The following is a 21,433-nucleotide window of genomic DNA, read 5'->3' on the forward strand; positions in this document are numbered from 1 at the left end:
CCCATCTGTTTCTACCGAAAAACATTTCAGGGGATCACTTGCAACAGTTTGCCAACATTTTGGAGTGAATTGCAGAACGTCAGATTTTTAGCAGAAATTGTGACCGCGCGGCTTAGGGATTTTTTCAAAAAAAGTTGTTCAGGCGTCGAGGGCTAATTCTGTTTCCGATGATAAAACCCATCTGTTTCCACCGAAAAACATTTCAGGGGATCACTCGCAACAGTTTGCCAACATTTTTGAGTGAATTGCAGAACGTCCAATTTTTAGCAGAAATTGTGACCGCTTAGGGATTTTTAAAAAAAAGTTCTTCAGACGTCGAGGCCTAATTCTGTTTTCGATGATAAAAACCCATCTGTTTCCACCGAAAAACATTTCAGGGGATCACTTGCAACAGTTTGCCAACATTTTTGAGTGAATTGCAGAACGTCCGATTTTTAGCAGAAATTGTGACCGGGCGGCTTAGGGATTTTTTCAAAAAAAGTTGTTCAGACGTCGAGGGCTAATTCTGTTTCCGATGATAAAAACCCATCTGTTTCCACCGAAAAACATTTCAGGGGATCACTTGCAACAGTTTGCCAACATTTTTGAGTGAATTGCAGAACGTCAGATTTTGAGCAGAAATTGTGACCGCGCGGCTTAGGGATTTTTTAAAAAAAAGTTGTTCAGACGTCGAGGGCTAATTCTGTTTCCGATGATAAAAACCCATCTGTTTCCACCGAAAAACATTTCAGGGGATCACTTGCAACACTTTGCCAACATTTTTGAGGGAATTGCAGAACGTCAGATTTTGAGCAGAAATTGTGACCGCGCGGCTTAGGGATTTTTTCAAAAAAAGTTGTTCAGACGTCGAGGGCTAATTCTGTTTCCGATGATAAAAACCCATCTGTTTCCACCGAAAAACCTTTCAGGGGATCACTTGCAACAGTTTGCCAACATTTTGGAGTGAATTGCAGAACGTCAGATTTTTAGCAGAAATTGTGACCGCGCGGCTTAGGGATTTTTTCAAAAAAAGTTGTTCAGGCGTCGAGGGCTCATTCTGTTTCCGATGATAAAACCCATCTGTTTCCACCGAAAAACATTTCAGGGGATCACTCGCAACAGTTTGCCAACATTTTTGAGTGAATTGCAGAACGTCCGATTTTTAGCAGAAATTGTGACCGCTTAGGGATTTTTAAAAAAAAGTTCTTCAGACGTCGAGGCCTAATTCTGTTTTCGATGATAAAAACCCATCTGTTTCCACCGAAAAACATTTCAGGGGATCACTTGCAACAGTTTGCCAACATTTTTGAGTGAATTGCAGAACGTCCGATTTTTAGCAGAAATTGTGACCGCTTATGGATTTTTTTAAAAAAAGTTGTTCAGACGTCGAGGGCTAATTCTGTTTTCGATGATAAAAACCCATCTGTTTCCACCGAAAAACATTTCAGGGGATCACTTGCAACAGTTTCCCAACATTTTTGAATGAATTGCAGATCGTCAGATTTTTAGTAGAAATTGTGAGCGCGCGGCTTAGGGATTTTTTCAAAAAAAATTGTTCAGACGTAAAGGGCTAATTCTGTTCCCGATGATAAAAACCCATCTGTTTCCACTGAAAAACCTTTCAGGGGATCACTTGCAACAGTTTGCCAACATTTTGGAGTGAATTGCAGAACGTCAGATTTTTAGCAGAAATTGTGACCGCGCGGCTTAGGGATTTTTTCAAAAAAAGTTGTTCAGACGTCAAGGGCTAATTCTGTTTCCGAGGATAAAAACCCATCTGTTTCCACCGAAAAACCTTTCAGGGGATCACTTGCAACAGTTTGCCAACATTTTTGAGTGAATTGCAGAACGTCAGATTTTTAGCAGAAATTGTGACCGCGCGGCTTAGGGATTTTTTCAAAAATTTGTTCAGACGTCGAGGGCTAATTCTGTTTCCAATGATAAAAACCCATCTGTTTCTACCGAAAAACATTTCAGGGGATCACTTGCAACAGTTTGCCAACATTTTTGAGTGAATTGCAGAACGTCAGATTTTTAGCAGAAATTGTGACCGCGCGGCTTAGGGATTTTTTCAAAAAAAGTTGTTCAGATGTCGAGGGCTAATTCTGTTTCCGATGATAAAAACCCATCTGTTTCCACCGAAAAACATTTCAGGGGATCACTCGCAACAGTTTGCCAACATTTTTGAGTGAATTGCAGAACGTCCGATTTTTAGCAGAAATTGTGACCGCTTGGGGATTTTTTAAAAAAAGTTGTTCAGACGTCGAGGGCTAATTCTGTTTTCGATGATAAAAACCCATCTGTTTCCACCGAAAAACCTTTCAGGGGATCACTTGCAACAGTTTGCCAACATTTTGGAGTGAATTGCAGAACGTCAGATTTTTAGCAGAAATCGTGACCGCGCGGCTTAGGGATTTTTTCAAAAAAAGTTGTTCAGACGTCGAGGGCTAATTCTGTTTCCGATGATAAAAACCCATCAGTTTCCACCGAAAAACATTTCAGGGAATCACTTGCAACAGTTTGCCAACATTTTTGAGTGAATTGCAGAACGTCAGATTTTGAGCAGAAATTGTGACCGCGCGGCTTAGGGATTTTTTCAAAAAAAGTTATTCAGACGTCGAGGGCTAATTCTGTTTTCGATGATAAAAACCCATCTGTTTCCACCGAAAAACATTTCAGGGGATCACATGCAACAGTTTCCCAACATTTTTGAATGAATTGCAGAACGTCAGATTTTCAGCAGTAATCGTGACCGCGCGGCTTAGGGATTTTTTCAAAAAAAGTTGTTCCGACCTCGAGGGCTAATTCTGTTTCCGATGATAAAAACCCATCTGTTTCCACCGAAAAACATTTCAGGGGATCACTTGCAACAGTTTCCCAACATTTTTGAATGAATTGCAGAACGTCAGATTTTTAGTAGAAATCGTGACCGCGCGGCTTAGGGATTTTTTCAAAAAAAGCTGTTCAGACGTCAAGGACTAATTCTGTTTCCGATGATAAAAACCCATCTGTTTCCACCGAAAAACATTTCAGGGGATCACTCGCAACAGTTTGCCAACATTTTTGAGTGAATTGCAGAACGTCCGATTTTTAGCAGAAATTATGACCGCTTAGGGATTTTAAAAAAAAAGTTGTTCAGACGTCGAGGGCTAATTCTGTTTCCGATGATAAAAACCCATCTGTTTCCACCGAAAAACATTTCAGGGGATCACTTGCAACAGTTTGCCAACATTTTTGAGTGAATTGCAGAACGTCAGATTTTGAGCAGAAATTGTGACCGCGCGGCTTAGGGATTTTTTCAAAAAAAGTTGTTCAGACGTCGAGGGCTAATTCGGTTCCCGATGATAAAAACCCATCTGTTTCCACCGAAAAACCTTTCAGAGGATCACTTGCAACAGTTTGCCAACATTTTTGAGTGAATTGCAGAACGTCAGATTTTTAGCAGAAATTGTGACCGCGCGGCTTAGGGATTTTTTCAAAAAAAGTTGTTCAGACGTCGAGGGCTAATTCTGTTTCCGATGATAAAAACCCATCTGTTTCCACCGAAAAACATTTCAGGGGATCACTTGCAACACTTTGCCAACATTTTTGAGGGAATTGCAGAACGTCAGATTTTGAGCAGAAATTGTGACCGCGCGGCTTAGGGATTTTTTCAAAAAAAGTTGTTCAGACGTCGAGGGCTAATTCTGTTTCCGATGATAAAACCCATCTGTTTCCACCGAAAAACATTTCAGGGGATCACTCGCAACAGTTTGCCAACATTTTTGAGTGAATTGCAGAACGTCCGATTTTTAGCAGAAATTGTGACCGCTTAGGGATTTTTTAAAAAAAGTTCTTCAGACGTCGAGGGCTAATTCTGTTTTCGATGATAAAAACCCATCTGTTTCCACCGAAAAACATTTCAGGGGATCACTTGCAACAGTTTCCCAACATTTTTGAATGAATTGCAGATCGTCAGATTTTTAGTAGAAATTGTGAGCGCGCGGCTTAGGGATTTTTTCAAAAAAAATTGTTCAGACGTAAAGGGCTAATTCTGTTCCCGATGATAAAAACCCATCTGTTTCCACTGAAAAACCTTTCAGGGGATCACTTGCAACAGTTTGCCAACATTTTGGAGTGAATTGCAGAACGTCAGATTTTTAGCAGAAATTGTGACCGCGCGGCTTAGGGATTTTTTCAAAAAAAGTTGTTCAGACGTAAAGGGCTAATTCTGTTTCCGAGGATAAAAACCCATCTGTTTCCACCGAAAAACCTTTCAGGGGATCACTTGCAACAGTTTGCCAACATTTTTGAGTGAATTGCAGAACGTCAGATTTTTAGCAGAAATTGTGACCGCGCGGCTTAGGGATTTTTTCAAAAATTTGTTCAGACGTCGAGGGCTAATTCTGTTTCCAATGATAAAAACCCATCTGTTTCTACCGAAAAACATTTCAGGGGATCACTTGCAACAGTTTGCCAACATTTTTGAGTGAATTGCAGAATGTCAGATTTTTAGCAGAAATTGTGACCGCGCGGCTTAGGGATTTTTTCAAAAAAAGTTGTTCAGATGTCGAGGGCTAATTCTGTTTCCGATGATAAAAACCCATCTGTTTCCACCGAAAAACCTTTCAGGGGATCACTCGCAACAGTTTGCCAACATTTTTGAGTGAATTGCAGAACGTCAGATTTTTAGCAGAAATCGTGACCGCGCGGCTTAAGGATTTTTTCAAAAAAAGTTGTTCAGACGTCGAGGGCTAATTCTGTTTCCGATGATAAAAACCCATCAGTTTCCACCGAAAAACATTTCAGGGAATCACTTGCAACAGTTTGCCAACATTTTTGAGTGAATTGCAGAACGTCAGATTTTGAGCAGAAATTGTGACCGCGCGGCTTAGGGATTTTTTCAAAAAAAGTTATTCAGACGTCGAGGGCTAATTCTGTTTCCGATGATAAAAACCCATCTGTTTCCACCGAAAAACATTTCAGGGGATCACTTGCAACAGTTTGCCAACATTTTGAGTGAATTGCAGAACGTCAGAATTTTAGCAGAAATTGTGACCGCGCGGCTTAGGGATTTTTTCAAAAAAAGTTGTTCAGACGTCGAGGGCTAATTCTGTTTCTGATGATAAAAACCCATGTGTTTCCACCGAAAAACCTTTCAGGGGATCACTTGCAACAGTTTGCCAACATTTTTGAGTGAATTGCAGAACGTCAGATTTTTAGCAGAAATTGTGACCGCGCGGCTTAGGGATTTTTTCAAAAAAAGTTCTTCAGATGTCAAGGGCTAATTCTGTTTCCGATGATAAAAACCCATCAGTTTCCACCGGAAAACATTTCAGGGGATCACTTGCAATAGTTTGCCAACATTTTGGAGTGAATTGCAGGAACGTCAGATTTTGAGCATAAATTGTGACCGCGCGGCTTAGGGATTTTTTCAAAAAAAGTTGTTCAGACGTCGAGGGCTAATTCTGTTCCCGATGATAAAAACCCATCTGTTTCCACCGAAAAACATTTCAGAGGATCACTTGCAACAGTTTGCCAACATTTTTGACTGAATTGCAGAACGTCAGATTTTTAGCAGAAATTGGGACCGCGCGGCTTAGGGATTTTTTCAAAAAAAGTTGTTCAGACGTCGAGGGCTAATTCTGTTTCCGATGATAAAAACCCATCTGTTTCCACCGAAAAACCTTTCAGGGGATCACTTGCAACAGTTTGCAAACATTTTGGAGTGAATTGCAGAACGTCAGATGTTTAGCAGAAATTGTGACCGCGCGGCTTTGGGACTTTTTCAAAAAAAGTTGTTCAGACGTAAAGGGCTAATTCTGTTTCCGATTGTAAATACCCATCTGTTTCCACCGAAAAACCTTTCAGGGGATCACTTGCAACAGTTTGCCAACATTTTTGAGTGAATTGCAGAACGTCAGATTTTTATCAGAAATTGTGACCGCGCGGCTTAGGGATTTTTTCAAAAAAAGTTGTTCAGACGTCGAGGGCTAATTCCGTTTCCGATGATAAAAACCCATCTGTTTCCACCGAAAAACATTTCAGGGGATCACTCGCAACAGTTTGCCAACATTTTTGAGTGAATTGCAGAACGTCCGATTTTTAGCAGAAATTGTGACCGCGCGGTTTAGGGATTTTTTTAAAAAAGTTGTTCAGACGTCGAGGGCTAATTCTGTTTTCGATGATAAAAACCCATCTTTTTCCACCGAAAAACATTTCAGGGGATCACTTGCAACAGTTTCCTAACATTTTTGAATCAATTGCAGAACGTCAGATTTTTAGCAGAAATCGTGACCGCGCGGCTTAGGGATTTTTTCAAAAAAAGTTGTTCAGACGTCGAGGGCTAATTCTGTTTCCGATGATAAAAACCCATTTGTTTCCACCGAAAAACATTTCAGGGGATCACTCGCAACAGTTTGCCAACATTTTTGAGTGAATTGCAGAACGTCCGATTTTTAGCAGAAATTGTGACCGCGCGGTTTAGGGATTTTTTTAAAAAAGTTGTTCAGACGTCGAGGGCTAATTCTGTTTTCGATGATAAAAACCCATCTTTTTCCACCGAAAAACATTTCAGGGGATCACTTGCAACAGTTTCCTAACATTTTTGAATGAATTGCAGAACGTCAGATTTTTAGCAGAAATCGTGACCGCGCGGCTTAGGGATTTTTTCAAAAAAAGTTGTTCAGACGTCAAGGACTAATTCTGTTTCCGATGATAAAAACCCATCTGTTTCCACCGAAAAACCTTTCAGGGGATCACTTGTAACAGTTTGCCAACATTTGGGAGTGAATTGCAGAACGTCAGATTTTTAGCAGAAATTGTGACCGCGCGGCTTAGGGATTTTTTCAAAAAAAGTTGTTCAGACGTCGAGGGCTAATTCTGTTTCCGATGATAAAAATCCATCTGTTTCCACCGAAAAACATTTCAGGGGATCACTTACAACAGTTTGCCAACATTTTGGAGTGAATTGCAGAACGTCAGATTTTTAGCAGAAATTGTGACCGCGCGGCTTAGGGATTTTTTCAAAAAAAGTTGTTCAGACGTCGAGGGCTAATTCTGTTTCCGATGATAAAAACCCATCTGTTTCCACCGAAAAACATTTCAGGGGATCACTTGCAACAGTTTGCCAACATTTTGGAGTGAATTGCAGAACGTCAGATTTTGAGCAGAAATTGTGACCGCGCGGCTTAGGGATTTTTTCAAAAAATTGTTCAGACGTCGAGGGCTATTTCTGTTTCCGATGATAAAAACCCATCTGTTTCCACCGAAAAACATTTCAGGGGATCACTCGCAACAGTTTGCCAACATTTTTGAGTGAATTGCAGAACGTCCGATTTTTAGCAGAAATTGTGACCGCGCGGTTTAGGGATTTTTTAAAAAAAGTTGTTCAGACGTCGAGGGCTAATTCTGTTTTCGATGATAAAAACCTATCTGTTTCCACCGAAAAACATTTCAGGGGATCACTTGCAACAGTTTCCCAACATTTTTGAATGAATTGCAGAACGTCAGATTTTTAGCAGAAATCGTGACCGCGCGGCTTAGGGATTTTTTCAAAAAAAGTTGTTCAGACGTCAAGGACTAATTCTGTTTCCGATGATAAAAACCCACCTGTTTCCACCGAAAAACCTTTCAGGGGATCACTTGCAACAGTTTGCCAACATTTTGGAGTGAATTGCAGAACGTCAGATTTTGAGCAGAAATTGTGACCGCGCGGCTTAGGGATTTTTTCAAAAAAATTGTTCAGACGTCGAGGGCTAATTCTGTTTCCGATGATAAAAACCCATCTGTTTCCACCGAAAAACATTTCAGGGGATCACTTGCAACAGTTTGCCAACATTTTTGAGTGAATTGCAGAACGTCAGATTTTGAGCAGAAATTGTGACCGCGCGGCTTAGGGATTTTTTCAAAAAAAGTTATTCAGACGTCGAGGGCTAATTCTGTTTCCGATGATAAAAACCCATCAGTTTCCACCGAAAAACATTTCAGGGGATCACTTGCAACAGTTTGCCAACATTTTGGAGTGAATTGCAGAACGTCAGATTTTTAGCAGAAATTGTGACCGCGCGGCTTAGGGATTTTTTCAAAAAAAGTTATTCAGACGTCGAGGGCTAATTCTGTTTCCGATGATAAAAACCCATCTGTTTCCACCGAAAAACATTTCAGGGGATCACTTGCAACAGTTTGCCAACATTTTGAGTGAATTGCAGAACGTCAGAATTTTAGCAGAAATTGTGACCGCGCGGCTTAGGGATTTTTTCAAAAAGTTGTTCAGACGTCGACGGCTAATTCTGTTTCTGATGATAAAAACCCATGTGTTTCCACCGAAAAACCTTTCAGGGGATCACTTGCAACAGTTTGACAACATTTTTGAGTGAATTGCAGAACGTCAGATTTTTAGCAGAAATTGTGACCGCGCGGCTTAGGGATTTTTTCAAAAAAAGTTCTTCAGATGTCAAGGGCTAATTCTGTTTCCGATGATAAAAACCCATCAGTTTCCACCGGAAAACATTTCAGGGGATCACTTGCAATAGTTTGCCAACATTTTGGAGTGAATTGCAGGAACGTCAGATTTTGAGCATAAATTGTGACCGCGCGGCTTAGGGATTTTTTCAAAAAAAGTTGTTCAGACGTCGAGGGCTAATTCTGTTCCCGATGATAAAAACCCATCTGTTTCCACCGAAAAACATTTCAGAGGATCACTTGCAACAGTTTGCCAACATTTTTGAGTGAATTGCAGAACGTCAGATTTTTAGCAGAAATTGTGACCGCGCGGCTTAGGGATTTTATCAAAAAAAGTTGTTCAGACGTCGAGGGCTAATTCTGTTTCCTATGATAAAAACCCATCTGTTTCCACTGAAAAACATTTCAGGGGATCACTTGCAAAGGTTTTCCAACATTTTTGAGTGAATTGCAGAACGTCAGATTTTTAGCAGAAATTGTGACCGCGCGGCTTAGGGATTTTTTCAAAAAAAGTTGTTCAGACGTCGAGGGCTAATTCTGTTCCCGATGATAAAAACCCATCTGTTTCCACCGAAAAACATTTCAGGGGATCACTTGCAACAGTTTCCCAACATTTTTGAATGAATTGCAGAACGTCAGATTTTCAGCAGTAATCGTGACCGCGCGGCTTAGGGATTTTTTCAAAAAAAGTTGTTCAGACGTCGAGGGCTAATTCTGTTTCCGATGATAAAAATCCATCTGTTTCCACCGAAAAACATTTCAGGGGATCACTTACAACAGTTTGCCAACATTTTGGAGTGAATTGCAGAACGTCAGATTTTTAGCAGAAATTGTGACCGCGCGGCTTAGGGATTTTTTCAAACAAAGTTGTTCAGACGTCGAGGGCTAATTCTGTTTCCGATGATAAAAACCCATCTGTTTCCACCGAAAAACATTTCAGGGGATCACTTGCAACAGTTTGCCAACATTTTTGAGTGAATTGCAGAACGTCAGATTTTGAGCTGAAATTGTGACCGCGCGGCTTAGGGATTTTTTCAAAAAAAGTTGTTCAGACGTCGAGGGCTAATTCTGTTTCCGATGATAAAAACCCATCTGTTTCCACCGAAAAACATTTCAGGGGATCACTTGCAACAGTTTGCCAACATTTTTGAGTGAATTGCAGAACGTCAGATTTTGAGCAGAAATTGTGACCGCGCGGCTTAGGGATTTTTTCAAAAAAAGTTATTCAGACGTCGAGGGCTAATTCTGTTTCCGATGATAAAAACCCATCAGTTTCCACCAAAAAACATTTCAGGGGATCACTTGCAACAGTTTGCCAACATTTTGGAGTGAATTGCAGAACGTCAGATTTTTAGCAGAAATTGTGACCGCGCGGCTTAGGGATTTTTTCAAAAAAAGTTGTTCAGACGTCGAGGGCTAATTCTGTTTCCGATGATAAAAACCCATCTGTTTCCACCGAAAAACCTTTCAGGGGATCACATGCAACAGTTTGCAAACATTTTGGAGTGAATTGCAGAACGTCAGATGTTTAGCAGAAATTGTGACCGCGCGGCTTTGGGACTTTTTCAAAAAAAGTTGTTCAGGCGTAAAGGGCTAATTCTGTTTCCGATTGTAAATACCCATCTGTTTCCACCGAAAAACCTTTCAGGGGATCACTTGCAACAGTTTGCCAACATTTTTGAGTGAATTGCAGAACGTCAGATTTTTATCAGAAATTGTGACCGCGCGGCTTAGGGATTTTTTTCAAAAAAAGTTGTTCAGACGTCGAGGGCTAATTCCGTTTCCGATGATAAAAACCCATCTGTTTCCACCGAAAAACATTTCAGGGGATCACTCGCAACAGTTTGCCAACATTTTTGAGTGAATTGCAGAACGTCCGATTTTTAGCAGAAATTGTGACCGCGCGGTTTAGGGATTTTTTTAAAAAAGTTGTTCAGACGTCGAGGGCTAATTCTGTTTTCGATGATAAAAACCCATCTTTTTCCACCGAAAAACATTTCAGGGGATCACTTGCAACAGTTTCCTAACATTTTTGAATGAATTGCAGAACGTCAGATTTTTAGCAGAAATCGTGACCGCGCGGCTTAGGGATTTTTTCAAAAAAAGTTGTTCAGACGTCGAGGGCTAATTCTGTTTCCGATGATAAAAACCCATCTGTTTCCACCGAAAAACCTTTCAGGGGATCACTTGTAACAGTTTGCCAACATTTTGGAGTGAATTGCAGAACGTCAGATTTTTAGCAGAAATTGTGACCGCGCGGCTTAGGGATTTTTTCAAAAAAAGTTGTTCAGACGTCGAGGGCTAATTCTGTTTCCGATGATAAAAACCCATCTGTTTCCACCGAAAAACATTTCAGGGGATCACTTGCAACAGTTTGCCAACATTTTTGAGTGAATTGCAGAACGTCAGATTTTTAGCAGAAATCGTGACCGCGCGGCTTAGGGATTTTTTCAAAAAAAGTTGTTCAGACGTCGAGGGCTAATTCTGTTTCCGATGATAAAAACCCATCTGTTTCCACCGAAAAACCTTTCAGGGGATCACTTGTAACAGTTTGCCAACATTTTGGAGTGAATTGCAGAACGTCAGATTTTTAGCAGAAATTGTGACCGCGCGGCTTAGGGATTTTTTCAAAAAAAGTTGTTCAGACGTCGAGGGCTAATTCTGTTTCCGATGATAAAAATCCATCTGTTTCCACCGAAAAACATTTCAGGGGATCACTTACAACAGTTTGCCAACATTTTGGAGTGAATTGCAGAACGTCAGATTTTTAGCAGAAATTGTGACCGCGCGGCTTAGGGATTTTTTCAAAAAAAGTTGTTCAGACGTCGAGGGCTAATTCTGTTTCCGATGATAAAAACCCATCTGTTTCCACCGAAAAACATTTCAGGGGATCACTTGCAACAGTTTGCCAACATTTTTGAGTGAATTGCAGAACGTCAGATTTTGAGCAGAAATTGTGACCGCGCGGCTTAGGGATTTTTTCAAAAAAAGTTGTTCAGACGTCGAGGGCTAATTCTGTTTCCGATGATAAAAACCCATCTGTTTCCACCGAAAAACATTTCAGGGGATCACTTGCAACTGTTTGCCAACATTTTTGAGTGAATTGCAGAACGTCAGATTTTGAGCAGAAATTGTGACCGCGCGGCTTAGGGATTTTTTCAAAAAAAGTTATTCAGACGTCGAGGGCTAATTCTGTTTCCGATGATAAAAACCCATCAGTTTCCACCGAAAAACATTTCAGGGGATCACTTGCAACAGTTTGCCAACATTTTGGAGTGAATTGCAGAACGTCAGATTTTTAGCAGAAATTGTGAACGCGCGGCTTAGGGATTTTTTCAAAAAAAGTTGTTCAGACGTCGAGGGCTAATTCTGTTTCCGATGATAAAAACCCATCTGTTTCCACCGAAAAACATTTCAGGGGATCACATGCAACAGTTTGCAAACATTTTGGAGTGAATTGCAGAACGTCAGATGTTTAGCAGAAATTGTGACCGCGCAGCTTTGGGACTTTTTCAAAAAAAGTTGTTCAGACGTAAAGGGCTAATTCTGTTTCCGATTGTAAATACCCATCTGTTTCCACCGAAAAACCTTTCAGGGGATCACTTGCAACAGTTTGCCAACATTTTTGAGTGAATTGCAGAACGTCAGATTTTTATCAGAAATTGTGACCGCGCGGCTTAGGGATTTTTTCAAAAAAAGTTGTTCAGACGTCGAGGGCTAATTCCGTTTCCGATGATAAAAACCCATCTGTTTCCACCGAAAAACATTTCAGGGGATCACTCGCAACAGTTTGCCAACATTTTTGAGTGAATTGCAGAACGTCCGATTTTTAGCAGAAATTGTGACCGCGCGGTTTAGGGATTTTTTTTAAAAAGTTGTTCAGACGTCGAGGGCTAATTCTGTTTTCGATGATAAAAACCCATCTTTTTCCACCGAAAAACATTTCAGGGGATCACTTGCAACAGTTTCCTAACATTTTTGAATGAATTGCAGAACGTCAGATTTTTAGCAGAAATCGTGACCGCGCGGCTTAGGGATTTTTTCAAAAAAAGTTGTTCAGACGTCAAGGACTAATTCTGTTTCCGATGATAAAAACCCATCTGTTTCCACCGAAAAACATTTCAGGGGATCACTTACAACAGTTTGCCAACATTTTGGAGTGAATTGCAGAACGTCAGATTTTTAGCAGAAATTGTGACCGCGCGGCTTAGGGATTTTTTCAAACAAAGTTGTTCAGACGTCGAGGGCTAATTCTGTTTCCGATGATAAAAACCCATCTGTTTCCACCGAAAAACATTTCAGGGGATCACTTGCAACAGTTTGCCAACATTTTTGAGTGAATTGCAGAACGTCAGATTTTGAGCAGAAATTGTGACCGCGCGGCTTAGGGATTTTTTCAAAAAAAGTTATTCAGACGTCGAGGGCTAATTCTGTTTCCGATGATAAAAACCCATCAGTTTCCACCGAAAAACATTTCAGGGGATCACTTGCAACAGTTTGCCAACATTTTGGAGTGAATTGCAGAACGTCAGATTTTTAGCAGAAATTGTGACCGCGCGGCTTAGGGATTTTTTCAAAAAAAGTTATTCAGAAGTCGAGGGCTAATTCTGTTTCCGATGATAAAAACCCATCTGTTTCCACCGAAAAACATTTCAGGGGATCACTTGCAACAGTTTGCCAACATTTTGGGTGAATTGCAGAACGTCAGAATTTTAGCAGAAATTGTGACCGCGCGGCTTAGGGATTTTTTCAAAAAAAGTTGTTCAGACGTCGAGGGCTAATTCTGTTTCTGATGATAAAAACCCATGTGTTTCCACCGAAAAACCTTTCAGGGGATCACTTGCAACAGTTTGCCAACATTTTTGAGTGAATTGCAGAACGTCAGATTTTTAGCAGAAATTGTGACCGCGCGGCTTAGGGATTTTTTCAAAAAAAGTTCTTCAGATGTCAAGGGCTAATTCTGTTTCCGATGATAAAAACCCATCTGTTTCCACCGAAAAACATTTCAGGGGATCACTTGCAATAGTTTGCCAACATTTTGGAGTGAATTGCAGGAACGTCAGATTTTGAGCATAAATTGTGACCGCGCGGCTTAGGGATTTTTTCAAAAAAAGTTGTTCAGACGTCGAGGGCTAATTCTGTTCCCGATGATAAAAACCCATCTGTTTCCACCGAAAAACATTTCAGAGGATCACTTGCAACAGTTTGCCAACATTTTTGAGTGAATTGCAGAACGTCAGATTTTTAGCAGAAATTGTGACCGCGCGGCTTAGGGATTTTTTCAAAAAAAGTTGTTCAGATGTCAAGGGCTAATTCTGTTTCCGATGATAAAAACCCATCTGTTTCCACCGAAAAACATTTCAGGGGATCACTTGCAACAGTTTGCCAACATTTTGGGTGAATTGCAGAACGTCAGAATTTTAGCAGAAATTGTGACCGCGCGGCTTAGGAATTTTTTCAAAAAAAGTTGTTCAGACGTCGAGGGCTAATTCTGTTTCTGATGATAAAAACCCATGTGTTTCCACCGAAAAACCTTTCAGGGGATCACTTGCAACAGTTTGCCAACATTTTTGAGTGAATTGCAGAACGTCAGATTTTTAGCAGAAATTGTGACCGCGCGGCTTAGGGATTTTTTCAAAAAAAGTTCTTCAGATGTCAAGGGCTAATTCTGTTTCCGATGATAAAAACCCATCTGTTTCCACCGAAAAACATTTCAGGGGATCACTTGCAATAGTTTGCCAACATTTTGGAGTGAATTGCAGGAACGTCAGATTTTGAGCATAAATTGTGACCGCGCGGCTTAGGGATTTTTTCAAAAAAAGTTGTTCAGACGTCGAGGGCTAATTCTGTTCCCGATGATAAAAACCCATCTGTTTCCACCGAAAAACATTTCAGAGGATCACTTGCAACAGTTTGCCAACATTTTTGAGTGAATTGCAGAACGTCAGATTTTTAGCAGAAATTGTGACCGCGCGGCTTAGGGATTTTTTCAAAAAAAGTTGTTCAGATGTCAAGTGCTAATTCTGTTTCCGATGATAAAAACCCATCTGTTTCCACCGAAAAACATTTCAGGGGGTCACTTGCAACAGTTTGCCAACATTTTTGAGTGAATTGCAGAACGTCAGATTTTGAGCAGAAATTGTGACCGCGCGGCTGAGGGATTTTTTCAAAAAATTGTTCAGACGTCGAGGGCTATTTCTGTTTCCGATGATAAAAACCCATCTGTTTCCACCGAAAAACATTTCAGGGGATCACTCGCAACAGTTTGCCAACATTTTTGAGTGAATTGCAGAACGTCCGATTTTTAGCAGAAATTGTGACCGCGCGGTTTAGGGATTTTTTTAAAAAAGTTGTTCAGACGTCGAGGGCTAATTCTGTTTTCGATGATAAAAACCTATCTGTTTCCACCGAAAAACATTTCAGGGGATCACTTGCAACAGTTTCCCAACATTTTTGAATGAATTGCAGAACGTCAGATTTTTAGCACAAATCGTGACCGCGTGGCTTAGGGATTTTTTCAAAAAAAGTTGTTCAGACGTCAAGGACTAATTCTGTTTCCGATGATAAAAACCCACCTGTTTCCACCCAAAAACCTTTCAGGGGATCACTTGCAACAGTTTGCCAACATTTTGGAGTGAATTGCAGAACGTCAGATTTTGAGCAGAAATTGTGACCGCGCGGCTTAGGGATTTTTTCAAAAAAAGTTGTTCAGACGTCGAGGGCTAATTCTGTTTCCGATGATAAAAACACATCTGTTTCCACCGAAAAACATTTCAGGGGATCACTTGCAACAGTTTGCCAACATTTTTGAGTGAATTGCAGAACGTCAGATTTTGAGCAGAAATTGTGACCGCGCGGCTTAGGGATTTTTTCAAAAAAAGTTATTAAGACGTCGAGGGCTAATTCTGTTTCCGATGATAAAAACCCATCAGTTTCCACCGAAAAACATTTCAGGGGATCACTTGCAACAGTTTGCCAACATTTTGGAGTGAATTGCAGAACGTCAGATTTTTAGCAGAAATTGTGACCGCGCGGCTTAGGGATTTTTTCAAAAAAAGTTATTCAGACGTCGAGGGCTAATTCTGTTTCCGATGATAAAAACCCATCTGTTTCCACCGAAAAACATTTCAGGGGATCACTTGCAACAGTTTGCCAACATTTTGAGTGAATTACAGAACGTCAGAATTTTAGCAGAAATTGTGACCGCGCGGCTTAGGGATTTTTTCAAAAAAAGTTGTTCAGACGTCGAGGGCTAATTCTGTTTCTGATGATAAAAACCCATGTGTTTCCACCGAAAAACCTTTCAGGGGATCACTTGCAACAGTTTGCCAACATTTTTGAGTGAATTGCAGAACGTCAGATTTTTAGCAGAAATTGTGACCGCGCGGCTTAGGGATTTTTTCAAAAAAAGTTCTTCAGATGTCAAGGGCTAATTCTGTTTCCGATGATAAAAACCCATCAGTTTCCACCGGAAAACATTTCAGGGGATCACTTGCAATAGTTTGCAACATTTTGGAGTGAATTGCAGGAACGTCAGATTTTGAGCATAAATTGTGACCGCGCGGCTTAGGGATTTTTTCAAAAAAAGTTGTTCAGACGTCGAGGGCTAATTTTGTTCCCGATGATAAAAACCCATCTGTTTCCACCGAAAAACATTTCAGAGGATCACTTGCAACAGTTTGCCAACATTTTTGACTGAATTGCAGAACGTCAGATTTTTAGCAGAAATTGTGACCGCGCGGCTTAGGGATTTTTTCAAAAAAAGTTGTTCAGACGTCGAGGGCTAATTCTGTTTCCGATGATAAAAACCCATCTGTTTCCACCGAAAAACCTTTCAGGGGATCACTTGCAACAGTTTGCAAACATTTTGGAGTGAATTGCAGAACGTCAGATGTTTAGCAGAAATTGTGACCGCGCGGCTTTGGGACTTTTTCAAAAAAAGTTGTTCAGACGTAAAGGGCTAATTCTGTTTCCGATTGTAAATACCCATCTGTTTCCACCGAAAAACCTTTCAGGGGATCACTTGCAACAGTTTGCCAACATTTTTGAGTGAATTGCAGAACGTCAGATTTTTATCAGAAATTGTGACCGCGCGGCTTAGGGATTTTTTCAAAAAAAGTTGTTCAGACGTCGAGGGCTAATTCCGTTTCCGATGATAAAAACCCATCTGTTTCCACCGAAAAACATTTCAGGGGATCACTTGCAACAGTTTGCCAACATTTTTGAGTGAATTGCAGAACGTCAGATTTTGAGCAGAAATTGTGACCGCGCGGCTGAGGGATTTTTTCAAAAAATTGTTCAGACGTCGAGGGCTATTTCTGTTTCCGATGATAAAAACCCATCTGTTTCCACCGAAAAAAATTTCAGGGGATCACTCGCAACAGTTTGCCAACATTTTTGAGTGAATTGCAGAACGTCCGATTTTTAGCAGAAATTGTGACCGCGCGGTTTAGGGATTTTTTTAAAAAAGTTGTTCAGACGTCGAGGGCTAATTCTGTTTTCGATGATAAAAACCTATCTGTTTCCACCGAAAAACATTTCAGGGGATCACTTGCAACAGTTTCCCAACATTTTTGAATGAATTGCAGAACGTCAGATTTTTAGCAGAAATCGTGACCGCGTGGCTTAGGGATTTTTTCAAAAAAAGTTGTTCAGACGTCAAGGACTAATTCTGTTTCCGATGATAAAAACCCACCTGTTTCCACCCAAAAACCTTTCAGGGGATCACTTGCAACAGTTTGCCAACATTTTGGAGTGAATTGCAGAACGTCAGATTTTGAGCAGAAATTGTGACCGCGCGGCTTAGGGATTTTTTCAAAAAAAGTTGTTCAGACGTCGAGGGCTAATTCTGTTTCCGATGATAAAAACACATCTGTTTCCACCGAAAAACATTTCAGGGGATCACTTGCAACAGTTTGCCAACATTTTTGAGTGAATTGCAGAACGTCAGATTTTGAGCAGAAATTGTGACCGCGCGGCTTAGGGATTTTTTCAAAAAAAGTTATTAAGACGTCGAGGGCTAATTCTGTTTCCGATGATAAAAACCCATCAGTTTCCACCGAAAAACATTTCAGGGGATCACTTGCAACAGTTTGCCAACATTTTGGAGTGAATTGCAGAACGTCAGATTTTTAGCAGAAATTGTGACCGCGCGGCTTAGGGATTTTTTCAAAAAAAGTTATTCAGACGTCGAGGGCTAATTCTGTTTCCGATGATAAAAACCCATCTGTTTCCACCGAAAAACATTTCAGGGGATCACTTGCAACAGTTTGCCAACATTTTGAGTGAATTACAGAACGTCAGAATTTTAGCAGAAATTGTGACCGCGCGGCTTAGGGATTTTTTCAAAAAAAGTTGTTCAGACGTCGAGGGCTAATTCTGTTTCTGATGATAAAAACCCATGTGTTTCCACCGAAAAACCTTTCAGGGGATCACTTGCAACAGTTTGCCAACATTTTTGAGTGAATTGCAGAACGTCAGATTTTTAGCAGAAATTGTGACCGCGCGGCTTAGGGATTTTTTCAAAAAAAGTTCTTCAGATGTCAAGGGCTAATTCTGTTTCCGATGATAAAAACCCATCAGTTTCCACCGGAAAACATTTCAGGGGATCACTTGCAATAGTTTGCAACATTTTGGAGTGAATTGCAGGAACGTCAGATTTTGAGCATAAATTGTGACCGCGCGGCTTAGGGATTTTTTCAAAAAAAGTTGTTCAGACGTCGAGGGCTAATTCCGTTTCCGATGATAAAAACCCATCTGTTTCCACCGAAAAACATTTCAGAGGATCACTTGCAACAGTTTGCCAACATTTTTGACTGAATTGCAGAACGTCAGATTTTTAGCAGAAATTGTGACCGCGCGGCTTAGGGATTTTTTCAAAAAAAGTTGTTCAGACGTCGAGGGCTAATTCTGTTTCCGATGATAAAAACCCATCTGTTTCCACCGAAAAACCTTTCAGGGGATCACTTGCAACAGTTTGCAAACATTTTGGAGTGAATTGCAGAACGTCAGATGTTTAGCAGAAATTGTGACCGCGCGGCTTTGGGACTTTTTCAAAAAAAGTTGTTCAGACGTAAAGGGCTAATTCTGTTTCCGATTGTAAATACCCATCTGTTTCCACCGAAAAACCTTTCAGGGGATCACTTGCAACAGTTTGCCAACATTTTTGAGTGAATTGCAGAACGTCAGATTTTTATCAGAAATTGTGACCGCGCGGCTTAGGGATTTTTTCAAAAAAAGTTGTTCAGACGTCGAGGGCTAATTCCGTTTCCGATGATAAAAACCCATCTGTTTCCACCGAAAAACATTTCAGGGGATCACTTGCAACAGTTTGCCAACATTTTTGAGTGAATTGCAGAACGTCAGATTTTGAGCAGAAATTGTGACCGCGCGTCTTAGGGATTTTTTTAAAAAAAGTTGTTCAGACATCGAGGGCTAATTCTGTTTCCGATGATAAAAACCCATCTGTTTCCGCCGAAAAACATTTCAGGGGATCACTTGCAACAGTTTGCCAACATTTTTGAGTGAATTGCAGAACGTCAGATTTTGAGCAGAAATTGTGACCGCGCGGCTTAGGGATTTTTTCAAAAAAAGTTATTCAGTAGTCGAGGGCTAATTCTGTTTCCGATGATAAAAACCCATCAGTTTCCACCGGAAAACATTTCAGGGGATCACTTGCAATAGTTTGCCAACATTTTGGAGTGAATTGCAGAAAGTCAGATTTTGAGCATAAATTGTGACCGCGCGGCTTAGGGATTTTTTCAAAAAAAGTTGTTCAGACGTCGAGGGCTAATTCTCTTCCCGATGATAAAAACCCATCTGTTTCCACCGAAAAACATTTCAGAGGATCACTTGCAACAGTTTGCCAACATTTTTGACTGAATTGCAGAACGTCAGATTTTTAGCAGAAATTGTGACCACGCGGCTTAGGGATTTTTTTAAAAAGAGTTGTTCAGACGTCGAGGGCTAATTCTGTTTCCGATGATAAAAACCCATCTGTTTCCACCGAAAAACATTTCAGGGGATCACTTGCAACAGTTTGCCAACATTTTTGAGTGAATTGCAGAACGTCAGATTTTTAGCAGAAATTGTGACCGCGCGGCTTAGGGATTTTTTCAAAAATTTGTTCAGACGTCGAGGGCTATTTCTGTTTCCGATGATAAAAACCCATCTGTTTCCACCGAAAAACATTTCAGGGGATCACTCGCAACAGTTTGCCAACATTTTTGAGTGAATTGCAGAACGTCCGATTTTTAGCAGAAATTGTGACCGCGCGGTTTAGGGATTTTTTTAAAAAAGTTGTTCAGACGTCGAGGGCTAATTCTGTTTCCGATGATAAAAATCCATCTGTTTCCACCGAAAAACATTTCAGGGGATCACTTACAACAGTTTGCCAACATTTTGGAGTGAATTGCAGAACGTCAGATTTTTAGCAGAAATTGTGACCGCGCGGCTTAGGGATTTTTTCAAAAAAAGTTGTTCAGACGTCGAGGGCTAATTCTGTTTCCGATGATAAAAACCCATCTGTTTCCACCGAAAAACATTTCAGGGGATCACTTGCAACAGTTTGCCAAACTTTTTGGAGGGAATTGCAGAACGTCAGATTTTGAGCAGAAATTGTGACCGCGCGGCTTTGGGACTTTTTCAAAAAAAGTTGTTCAGACGTAAAGGGCTAATTCTGTTTCCGATTGTAAATACCCATCTGTTCCAACCGAAAAACCTTTCAGGGGATCACTTGCAACAGTTTGCCAACATTTTTGAGTGAATTGCAGAACGTCAGATTTTTATCAGAAATTGTGACCGCGCGGCTTAGGGATTTTTTCAAAAAAAGTTGTTCAGACGTCGAGGGCTAATTCCATTTCCGATGATAAAAACCCATCTGTTTCCACCGAAAAACATTTCAGGGGATCACTTGCAACAGTTTGCCAACATTTTTGAGTGAATTGCAGAACGTCAGATTTTGAGCAGAAATTGTGACCGCGCGGCTTAGGGATTTTTTTAAAAAAAGTTGTTCAGACGTCGAGGGCTAATTCTGTTTCCGATGATAAAAACCCATCTGTTTCCGCCGAAAAACATTTCAGGGGATCACTTGCAACAGTTTGCCAACATTTTTGAGTGAATTGCAGAACGTCAGATTTTTAGCAGAAATTGTGACCGCGCGGTTTAGGGATTTTTTTAAAAAAGTTGTTCAGACGTCGAGGGCTAATTCTGTTTCCGATGATAAAAATCCATCTGTTTCCACCGAAAAACATTTCAGGGGATCACTTACAACAGTTTGCCAACATTTTGGAGTGAATTGCAGAACGTCAGATTTTTAGCAGAAATTGTGACCGCGCGGCTTAGGGATTTTTTCAAAAAAAGTTGTTCAGACGTCGAGGGCTAATTCTGTTTCCGATGATAAAAACCCATCTGTTTCCACCGAAAAACATTTCAGGGGATCACTTGCAACAGTTTGCCAAACTTTTTGGAGGGAATTGCAGAACGTCAGATTTTGAGCAGAAATTGTGACCGCGCGGCTTTGGGACTTTTTCAAAAAAAGTTGTTCAGACGTAAAGGGCTAATTCTGTTTCCGATTGTAAATACCCATCTGTTCCAACCGAAAAACCTTTCAGGGGATCACTTGCAACAGTTTGCCAACATTTTTGAGTGAATTGCAGAACGTCAGATTTTTATCAGAAATTGTGACCGCGCGGCTTAGGGATTTTTTCAAAAAAAGTTGTTCAGACGTCGAGGGCTAATTCCATTTCCGATGATAAAAACCCATCTGTTTCCACCGAAAAACATTTCAGGGGATCACTTGCAACAGTTTGCCAACATTTTTGAGTGAATTGCAGAACGTCAGATTTTGAGCAGAAATTGTGACCGCGCGGCTTAGGGATTTTTTTAAAAAAAGTTGTTCAGACGTCGAGGGCTAATTCTGTTTCCGATGATAAAAACCCATCTGTTTCCGCCGAAAAACATTTCAGGGGATCACTTGCAACAGTTTGCCAACATTTTTGAGTGAATTGCAGAA

Source organism: Podarcis liolepis, assembly GCF_965112155.1.
Source record: "Podarcis liolepis genome assembly, contig: HAP1_SCAFFOLD_22, whole genome shotgun sequence".
Lineage (NCBI taxonomy): Eukaryota > Metazoa > Chordata > Lepidosauria > Squamata > Lacertidae > Podarcis > Podarcis liolepis.